Consider the following 11,322-nt stretch of genomic DNA (forward strand, 5'->3'; position numbering starts at 1 on the left):
GGTAGTATCACTGCTACTGATATGTGGTTGCTATCCCAGCACTTCCGAACTAGACTACTGATCTATTCGTGAAGTATTTGTGTGTGGATCAAGCTGCTGCTGCTGAATCCTGTAAACTGAACTGCTGATTTCCTGATGACGCAGATGGGATTTGCTCCAAAGAACAGTTTCTAAACAGGCCCATTTCCCCTGTATCCTAATAACCTTTCTTTTCCACTACCTCTGGTGGGTGGTGGGCTAGAGGGGAGGTTAAAGTGTTTAAGAGCAATTATTAAAAGTAGGGTTGAGAAAAAAGTTAAGCCTACCTACAACCCCCAAGTGAACAAGCAATGTTTTAGTTCTACAGCCATGGTTATCACACGTGGTTCATCACTCTGCAGATCCTGGGGAACCAAGGTCCACTGAGTATGGACGTTCATTCAAGGCCAGCATCCTAGTGTTCAACATAAGCAGTCACAGAAGATCCCCATGCTATCCCCAGGACCTTGCCTTCTCTACCTTGAAATTTTTAGCAGTAATTGAACAAGGGCTCTCTCAATTTTACTTTTCTCCTAAGTCCCCTCTGTCCTAGTCATGTCTTTAGACAATTCTGTACATGCCTCTCACTCTCATTTGATAAAGCTAAATACACATGGAATAAAGGTATATATATATATATATGTATATATATATGTATATATATATATATATGTCACTGTGGTATACTAGCTAGTGCACAGTGTCACAGTGCATTCCTAGAGGTTGGTATAATTGTCCCCGTTGGGCAGATGTGCAATTTTCACAAGGTCACATGATTAGTGAGAGGTCAGAGCAGCATCAGTACAGCTGTCTACTCTTTATATTATGACATGATGAATGAGAATATCCTGAGTGGTTATAACCATTCAGAATATCCCATTCAGAAGTAACGTACAGCATCAAACGCCATTGAAAGGCCTTGGAATGGCGCTGATGTGGAAGACCACGCCTAAACTCAGCAGCACTGCTTATAGCAAACGTCACCAAGCATGTACTTGCTTCTTGGCATGGTATCTGCAAAGCTTTATTCACCACTCTTTTCCCTCTCCATCCTCTGGGGCTCATTCACGTCTCAATAAACTTTCATTAAATGTGTGATAGTCCTGCCCCACTCTTCACTCTGAATGAATTTTGCTTCCTTTCTTTCAAGTTCATACCTTTGTTCGTCATCTTCTTTGAAGTTTCATTTGTTTGACACAAGAAGATTCTTTGGCAAACTTGATGGCTGGTTATATTGGGCAGAAAGACTCAAGTTTTGAAACTTGCCATCCATTCCTTTGGTAACGATTTTTTTGTATTATCTATTTTAATGCTGCAAAAACATTCCCATCAGAATCTGATTTTCTCTTGAGAATGCCTAGAGAAGGGTCTGATTCCTCACGTTCTCACTGTTAGCCAAGCTAGCATTACTCTCTCTCCCATTTCTGGGAGTTAACGTAGATTCTTCTTGACACTGTCCCAGCATCCCTCATTCTGTTTCTGTAGTCAGTATGCCATAGAACACCTCTGCCTAAATCCTCTCTGATGGCCTGTCCAGGGTAGGCAGTCTGACTCAGTAAGAAACTGACACTGAGCCTTTCTTGTTGAGGACACAGCTTTTATTGTTGAGAAGACACTGAAAAAGCCACACTAGTACAGGATCAGTGGCGGTTTGTGCTATCCCCACTCAGACAGCTGAAGGAAGAAGACACCAGAAATGTCCCCAATAAACTCCAGTACAGTAACAAGGTGACCACTCCCCTCTCAGCTAGATCTTTCAGGTAGGCTACCCATGGAATAACATGACCTTGGGTAAAGTCATATACAGCTGCCACTCTTGAGAACTGACAATGGGGTAGTGGGGTGTTTGTCCTTTTGCTCACAGCAGCTGGGGACACAGCTCTCTCCACCCAGAAGGAGAATACAAGAAGATAGCACAATATCTCCTCTACTCATCCTTCTCTTACCTGCAGAGCTTTTTTCTCTCTTTAGTGGCTGCATGCTTGGCACTTGTCTTTTCTTGTGTTTGAAAGGCTCTGTGCCTGTTTCTCTCTGTTTGATCTGAGTACTTTTGGTTTTCCTTTTTGACTGATGTCAAAAGTCAAGTCCTCCTGGGGCTTCCCCTTGCTTTCCATGCAGAGTGAGCTGCTGGGTCATACATTCAGTCAGTGCCCATGTCTTCCACGTGGCATGTTATAGTCTCTGAACCAGCACCTTAAGATGACTTAGGTACATTACTTTCTGCCTGATGTGCTGAGGAGACACGCCTACCCTAAACTCACAGAGCTGTACCCTCTCCTCTATTACACTATAAGCCACATCACTGCTTGCCTGCTTGATCATTTCTTTGTCCACTGAGTTATAGTCAAGTCTCAGCTGCCCCCGTGGCTGCTATTCTATTAAACCCTAGAGATATAATGATGGTAAGTTTTGCTAAAGGATGAATGGTAAGTTTTCATCAATGGATTATTCATAATGTATACTTCTAACTTGGGCAGAGTATATAGAAGTTCATGAAGCACACAGTATAAACACACATAGGTATGGTGTTTGGCCTAGTAGAGAAGAGAGGGAAAGGGTTTGGTTGAAATGACCATTACAATACACCTTGATAAATTTGGAAATACATTTGGAAAAGTATACAAGACCAGAGTTGGGAGAGGAATGGAAGAGTTTGACGATGGGAAGAAAGTTGGATATAACAGGGTTATAGAATAGTCGAGAATGATGTGCTGTGGTTGGAGACGCTCATGTGAATACTTGTGTCTTGTGATTGTGCTCAGAGCTTTGGGAAGTCATTAGAGGGTTTTAAGCAAAGTGTCAAAATGGCCAGATTAGACATCTGAAAATAGGAGCTGGCTGCCTTTTGGAGAGCAGATTGTAGGAGGGTGAGGAATCCATGGGAAGCCTTCGGGAGTCTGTTTTCAGTTCACTCATGAGCCAGCTTGAACAGAGGTTGATGGTAGAGGGAAAGGATTAGGATTAGAACAGTGGGGGACAAAACTAAAACAAAACAAAATACCTTGCAGTTCTTGGTGATGTTTTCATGTGAACAGGAAAAGACACAAAAGCCGGTGAGAGGGTAGGATTACATTCCTACTGACACTTCACCTTTTTGATCCAGAGTTTGATGAGAATTATAAAATGCACACACACTGTTCTTCAGGGATACAAGGAACTTCTGAAGCCCATTTATGAGCCTTGGGTGAACAAAAGAAACCAAAACTCTTATTCCTTAGTGCATTCTATTCCAGAAATTACTGTAGGAACTAACATATGGGACATGCTAAGGAGAGCTAATGAAGGGAGCTAGAGGACACAGAGAGGCTCTTCATGGTCAAATCTCTGCCTTTCCCTTACAGTGTGGATGTAACAGTCTAGACAGCAGAGCTTACCACTTGCTTCAATGTGAACTGAGCACTCATTAGTTTTCAAGGCAACACAAGGTGGAAACAGCCACAAATGGACTCACAAGCCTCCAGGTGGTGAAAGGAATCCATTTCAAAGTATTAACGTTCCAAAAGACCCAAATTTTGTCTGCAGCAGATGTCTCTCCATAATGCTAAGCACTGTGGACTGAAGAATAAAGCTGTCATCTTCTATTTTATGTGAGGGGATTGCATCATTTAGAGATGAAAGCAGGCTGCCTATGGCTGGGCAGGTAAGTTAATATCTTGCATCTTGTGATTCATTTTTACCTTGTGGAAGGAGCAGACATGGTAATTGTGTCCATAGACAGAGATTTAGAACAGAGTCTGCCTTTGCAGAAAATGCTCTTCAGGAAACCAATAAAGATAAGAGGGAGGCGAAATGCAGAGGAGGAAGTGTTAGGGTAAGACTTAGTTCACTGGTGTTAATCATATACTAGGTAGGCATTTTCTCTCTATGCCTGTAACAGGTGCAGTTTAGAAAAGAGGGATAACCTCTGTCTGGATCGCCTTCAGGATTGTCTGGTTTAAACTCTAATTAAGGAGAAACTCCCTCTGGAGCACCTTAACAGGGTCTGAGTCTCCATCTGAAGCTGTTCGGTGACACTCCAGTTTTGAACAACTCTGACATGAAACCCTGCATTGCTAATTCTGTGTGTTCCAGGACAGAAACAAAGCAGGCTTGGCTGTGCCTGACTAGTCTAGCTACTTAGTAGTGCTGGCCAGAGTGTGGGCTGAGGAATGCCAAGGCTGAGTGTAGGTTTTAAAAGGAAAAGGAAAACCAGCAGAGTGTAGTATGCTTCTGTAATCCCACCACAGAGGCTGAAGCAGGGGGAATGTCCTGAATCTGAGGCCAACATACCGAATTCCAAGCCAGTCAAAAATATATAATGAGACTCCATTTCACGAGAGAGACAGAGGGGGCCGAAACTAATTCTTGATACCTGAATGTCTGTCATGGACTCAGGCAAGGAGAATGGGAAGGGGTCATCTAGAAACAAAATGTTCTATATTTCTCATTCCTGGGCTACATCCTTCAGTTAATTAATCCAGAATTTACAGTCTACTTTATGCCATTCATTAATTCATTATTCTAGGTGCTAGCTATATTAACTCTGTGGTCTTTTCCTAGTCCTCATAATGTCTGTACGTTGGACACAATTGTCTACTGTTTTGGTGTGTGTTCCTTTTCCATACCTGAAGTGCCTACTCCCATTTGGGCCCTTGACTTCCCCAAAGCATGTTCTCTTATGTGCCCACCTTATAGGCTCTTGCCCATTACTTTCCCTTCTGATTTCTGTGTATCTTTGGATGTCAGAGTTTCTCTGGTTTGGTCTTATATCTTCTTTTCTTCTCTCTTGCTCTTGCTTTGGTGAGCACATCAAGCTTCCTGTCTTCAACAGCCAATGGTAGACATGCTTTATGTCTCTAGCTGCAAAATAAATCATATATACCATTGGCCACCTCTTACTTTCACTTTGAGAGCTAAAAAGTTTCTCAAACACCAACTATTCAAAGGACCTTGATCCCCACATACCTCTACCACACCCATCACTGGGTTTTCCAGCTCAGAATATGCATTATTGTGTATGCCAACCAGACAAGATTTCTTTCCTCTCCTTAGTTAAGTCGCGAGCTATTCATACTCAGTTCTCTCTCCAAACATTAATGTACTCCTTGTGCACCAGGCTGCTCATGTCTTAGGCCAGTGACCTTCTTACTCTATCAGTTGTCTCGAGCACTTCTCTCGAAATAGGTCCATGGTGCACCCATTCTGAGTCCACTTTGGTGGTTTCAGGAGCTCAGCTGGGAAGTGGCTAGGGGAAATGTTTACCAGGAGCATCTGTTTACCTAAGGGTCCAAGTGACCCATCCCTTATGATTGTGGGCCTGAGACCAGAAACCATAATCACACAGCAGGATATCAGCGCAGAGAAGCACTGGCCATAATAATACAGTGTGATACAGCATGGGGGTGGTACTTTAGAACTGCCACACCCACCCACACCCAGCCAACCCTGCAGCATTCTAGCAAGGCTGCATTCCTGACCTCAGACATAATTCTAGTTATGGCGCTTTCAACTCTGGCTGAATGAAGTAACTGCACTCTTCTTCCTAACTAACTTAGTCTCTCCCAGATGGGAGGTGTCTGCTCTCTCTGCACCAAGCAGGTTCTTAGGGTGGCTTAGGTGGCTCACCTGTCTGTCTCCAGTAGTTATTGGGGAGCCATGTTCCTCCAAGTATAATATGAAATATCTTATCAGATTCTCTTAACATGTTAGGAAAATTACCTATTAGGTTTGCTACAGACCAAGTGAGTCATAATAGTTACATTATTAGCATGTGCCCTGGTTGAGGAGTTGATTGTCTGAAGATTTCATTGTGCTGGAAGAATGAAGGATTTAGTCTGGAGAGAGGAAGTGTCTCTGGTAGTGCTTCCTACTAGAGTTATTTCTCGTGCAACATTTATTCTTCAGCAGGACCCCTGAAAGTGAAATACTGTATGTCACGAGTCTCTAAAGCACATATCTACTTCTTAACTAATGATGAGTGAATACAGCACACGGGAGTGGTGATATTTTTCAAAGGTTTATTCATGTACATGTGTGTGTGTCCACATGAAGGTGTGCATGTCTGTGTGTACATGAACATGAAAAGAAGGCACCAACTCCCTCAGAACTGGAGTAACAGGTGTTTGCTGGTCCTCATGACTGTACAGCAGAAGTGCGCTTACCCACTGAACCATCCTCTCAGTCCCAGGAGTTACGTCCTTAACCTGCCCTGCATCTCATGAATGAGAGCTCAAGGAACAATGTGGATGATGGCCTGGACAGAGTAGATGGTCACCAAGCACAATTTTCTTCTATGTCCCTTGGCTCTGCTATTAGTGTATGGATAGGTGATGCAGAAGACAGATGCTTAGATGGCTAGCTGAGGTCCCCTGGCGATGAGCACTCCGGTATGCAAAAATCACTCAGAACTGGTGGTTTTCAACCTTCCTAATGCTTCGGCCCTTTAATACAGTTCCTCATGTTATGATGATCCCCAACCATAAGATTATGTGGTTGCTACTGCACAATCATAATTTTGTTACTGCCATGAATCATAATGTAAATATCTGATATGCAAGATACTTTCTATTCCACCCCCAAAGGGGTCATGGCCCACAGGTTGAGAACCATGAACACAAAGGAGCCCAGAACTGAACAGTTAAGATACTATTGTGTAAGTAGAGGCTCAATGAGTCCCTCTGGACCCTCTCCTACCATCACTGTAAGAAGTAAATGGAGTCACGAGAATTTCATTATCCCTGTTTGTTCCAGTGAGATGCTCAGAGCTCAGACTGTGGTCCCTAAATGGGTAGTATCAACCTTAAACAAAGAAATATTAGAGCCTCAGTTTCTCAGCCCTCCCACAGACATTGGGAACCAGAACCTTAAGTTCACATCATGTCTGAGCGCCAGCAACTGTAAGCAACTTTCAGTTCTGTAAATACTTTTTTTTCTTCTGCAGATTCCATTGGAAAAATGAAATCTGCCCACCTTCTCTGTTTTGGAGCTAGGATAAACTTGACCATGAACAGGTGCTGAATGGATAGTAGTATGAAGACCTTAACCTGTATGGTCTTATATCCCACCCACCACTTGGAACTCTTCAGCCATCACTTTCTGCTGTGATAGCAAGGGGGGTTAAGTGGTGACTGCAGCTGCCGCACACTCAGCTGCTGCCAGCCACAGATGCAGGCATTTAGCATGTGATTAAGGACAGGGTAATCTACTTAATGTGGGTTGTGGGAGATATTTGGCAAGAACCAAGGTATTCAAGGGTTGGATTTTTAGCTTCCAAAGATAATGTCTTTCCCAATTATTTAAAGCCCTCAGTAACTTGGATCACACCCAGATAGAAATAAGCCTCTTTAAGACAGACTTCGGTAAATAGGATGCTTGCTTGCTTTCTTTTTCCAGTAGAATCTTGATTCTGACATGCTATTATGTCACATGGCATGAGGGTATTTGCAAGCCGGTGTCTTAGTGCGCTCAAGGCAACTCAGCTTAATACCTGGAAAGGAGCAAGGCCTTCTTTTGTTTTGTTTAGTGGCGTTTACTACTGGCTAACTTAATTAAAAAATTAATCTATTCAATCATTCAACAAAATACTGCAGTGCCTGGCTTGAGGTTACCATAGTGAATATGAGAGCAGTTGCTGTTTCTACTTGGTAATTGCCAGGTGGTAAGGCTGGAATGAGAATGAAGCAATTACAGAGAGAGCTGAGGAGATGCAGACAGAGGTGGGCGAGGAAGGCAGGCAACCCTAGGCAAGGAAGGGCAGAGGTACGCTAAGCTACATCCCACGGGAAGTGACCTATAGACTGATACTTGAAGGGCAAGGAGGAGGTAAACAATTGAGGTGGGAGGGAGGAAGTGAAACCCAGACAAAGAATAGCTCAAAAACAGGAGTCTGAGTTATGGCAGAGGGAGTGGTGAAGCAGTTAAGGATTAGGAGAGCTGAGGAGATATGTGTGGGGTGTCAGTGGATATGTGTATTGGTCTGGGGGTGGGGGTGATAGGAGATGAGATCGAGGAAATCAGGCAACTGACATTGGACTTGACTGAGTATTGTGAAAGCTTCTAAGCACTTCCATTTCCCCTCCCCACGTCCAACTGGGGAAGTCTGGAGAGCTCAGGTGTTAATGGGTTCTCATAATCTGTCTTCTGGACTGGGTAGCAGGCCCCCTCATCAGCACAGTCATTCATAAGACAAAATCAGTTCAGGTCTCTGTCCTTCACATGGCCCTCGAGCTGCTGCTCTGAGCTGAATACCTCTTTCAGGCTTTGAAACCAACAGTGCAAACTGTGAGAGCATCTTCAATGTAGCCTTCCGAACTCCATCAAAGACCAATCTCAATCCCTGCTGATTCTGCATCTGTGCATCCAGACAAACTGCAGTCAATACTCAGAAAAAAATGGCATCTTGCTCCAAAGTACAGCTATTCTTCTTGTTATTGTTTTATAAACTGTACAATATGCACCATGGCTTGGACTCTGCCAATGACTGCACATCCCTGTGGCCTTCTCCTTGGCTCCCTTGAAACAAATGAGGCCATCCGCTGAGCACTGGGTACAAATGGCTTCTGCTGGGCTTCCTGTGGGGGACCTGCTGCAGCTCACCTCCTCTCTGGGTGGTTACTCTCCTATATGTTTCTGTGTGCGCCACATACACATATCTGCCTCCGTTACTGAACTTAGAGCTCTGCACTGCCACTAGTAAAGGTGTTAGATAGGTCACATGTTGTTGTGGGTGACACGGGATAGGTTGGAAGTGCTGGCCTGAATGCAGCCCTTTCCTGTGCTTCAAGCATGACGACTGGGGTGAGTCATTTGTTCAAGCATGACTGGGGTGAGTCATTTGAATTACAGCTTTAGTTTTCCCAGCTGTGAAAAGAGACGGCAGCGCACCTGCGCTGTCATTTCAAACATGGTGCAGAGGTCAACGTGGCTCCTGAGATAGTGATCTCTGAAGTTACATGGAATGGTGGACTTTAGCAAGCACTGTGGACCAGGATGGGGTGATCACTGGCACTCTGAACGAGGAGAGGGTCATTACTGGCCTCTGCACCCATTTCTGATAGAATTAGAGGGAGGAGTCAGGGCCCATGTGCCTCTCACCTTCTAGAACTAATCTGCAGCTTGCAAATAAGGTTTCATTTCATGACTGCTTCTACATACAGTCACTTAATGGGTGGCTCAATTAGAGACCATTTGGCCAAATGTAAATGTCATTTGGATCTATAATTGTGGGGACAGAATGATTTCTAATAGTTTTTGATGGCACACTCTACTTTGAAACATTTTTGGGGGGGTCTGGTAGACCTATGTGAGGCAAACACACCCAATTTGTCCCCTCTTGTATGTAATTATCAGTTGGAGCTTCTTGCTGGCCTTTTTCGAAATGTTAATGGAATGACATTAAATTCTGGTTCATTTCAGAGCTCCTGCATTCTGCAAAAAAGCTTCTCCAAGAAACTTTTAAAACAGATCTATAGATAGAGTAAAAAAAAATCATTTCTTACCTTCATGTAGTGGTCCACACTGCCACGATCTTACAGAGGGCTCAAGGCCCGAGGGAGAAGGATTAGGAACTTGCACAATGTCAGTAACCTTAGCTCCATTAAGAGGTATCTCGTCTTTCCTCGTGTTGACTGCATATGCTGTCACTGCACTGCATTAAGATGTACAGGTTACACTCAGTCATTTTCAAGATAGTTGGGAGGATCCTTCAGAAAAGAGGAAGCTGCCCAGCCCTTGTCCTGCTTGAGCCTTCCAGGGTTTCCTCACTACCATAAGCAGATGCCAGTCTGCTTTCTTTAGGTTCTAGAACATACATCTTTCTTTCTGTTTTTCTTTTTCTGTCTGCTTTCTCAGCTCTCTTATCTAAGAAATGGGCCTTAGTAGACTATGACTTCTTAATAACTTAGCAAGTCTTGTTCACCTTGAAACATCTATGAAATAAATCCCTATCTCTACCTGATGGCTGCCAGGGTCAGGTAGTGACAGTCACTCCTGGCTTCACTTATATGGTCTTCCTTTGCTCACAGCAGTAAAGTCTTTAAGGGGTCAATCAGATTGGTCTCCTCCTGACAGATGCTCTTGTCCTCAGTCCTGCCCAGATTCCTTGAGGCTGCAAACCTTTGATAACCTCAAACAGGATCCATCCTCCCATCACAGACCAAGTTTCAGTTACCAGTGAGCCACTGTGTTTCTCTAGATGCTTCCATTATTCCCTCATGATGACAGCATTTGAGATGCCTTTTGTGTGCTAGGTGCTTTGTAGTTACTCTGTCTGGATCAATATAGCTCCCACAGACTAGGTCATAGGTAATGTTAGATGACACTCCCCCTTCCCCCACCTCTGACACATACACACCCTTTGCAGTTGGCAAAACTGAGATCTGGAAAGAATAGAAACTTGCTGTAGGCCAGAGAGTTACAGGCAATGAGTGACGATACAGCCTGTGACTCCTGAGCCTGAGATTTTTGTCTGCCATATTGTATGGAAACAGATGTATAAATGAACGTCATTCTCCCTGGTAGATCTCGTGTCTAGCTGAGAAGATGTGGCAGGACAGCCGAGAAGTTATCTGGTTACACTGCTGTTAGAGGCAAGGGGAGAAATCAGGGAAGGGTTCAACAGGAGTGAGTGTAGAATTTCCAACAAGGAAGATTTTTCTAATAGTGGAGACATGAGGCTAGAAAAATACTATGCAGTTGCAAAGAAATGGACAGATCCACAGTGTACAGAACCACATCTTGCCTAATACTGTTGGTCCGTGGATCTGTGGACCTCAAAGGACTTTTAGAGAAGTCTTCTACATGGCTATATGCCTATGTGTGGCACTTAAACTTCTGTAGGCTGGAATCAAGAGCCTAGCACCCTTGGTGGAATGGCCCTAGGTAATTTGCTGAACTTTCCCAGGTAATTGCAACAGGAGATTGGCTTATTTGACTCATCCTACAGAAATCCTTGAGCAACAGGATAGCAGGGTACCTACCACAGTACCCTGTGGTACTTTGGGTAACACTGGTCAGATCTTACTCATCAACTTCTTGGTGAGACACCCAAGTGAGGTTGCCAGTAATCACTGCTTCTACATGGCGGAAGCAGGGGGCATATTACAGACTTCACTTAAAAGCATAAGAAAGAGACAGACCAAGATACGCTGGGAGCATCTTAGCCAAAGCCGAGATGAGACTTTACATAAAAGCTCTCCCAGGGCCGTTTCATCTGCCTTGGAATCCTGCACACCAGGAAATCAAATTGCTGAAACAAGCCACATCCTCAATAAGCCATAGCCACAGAGAAATAAAATGAAAACTTTCTATATGAGGATTTAAAGGGTA

General features: G+C 43.9%; 1 long non-coding RNA gene across 1 annotated transcript in view; it reads left to right on the forward strand.

Moving 5' to 3' along the window:
- LOC103693081 (uncharacterized) overlaps positions 1-11,322 on the forward strand; it is a 112,122-nt gene that overhangs the window by 89,716 nt on the left and 11,084 nt on the right. Inside the window, exon 4 of the long non-coding RNA XR_010057711.1 lies at positions 3,360-11,322. This exon is cut by the window's right edge and continues 11,084 nt beyond it. This is a non-coding gene — a long non-coding RNA (uncharacterized LOC103693081). The remainder of the gene's footprint in view (positions 1-3,359) is intronic.

Source organism: Rattus norvegicus, chromosome 14 (assembly GCF_036323735.1).
Source record: "Rattus norvegicus strain BN/NHsdMcwi chromosome 14, GRCr8, whole genome shotgun sequence".
NCBI classification, from domain to species: Eukaryota; Metazoa; Chordata; class Mammalia; order Rodentia; family Muridae; genus Rattus; species Rattus norvegicus.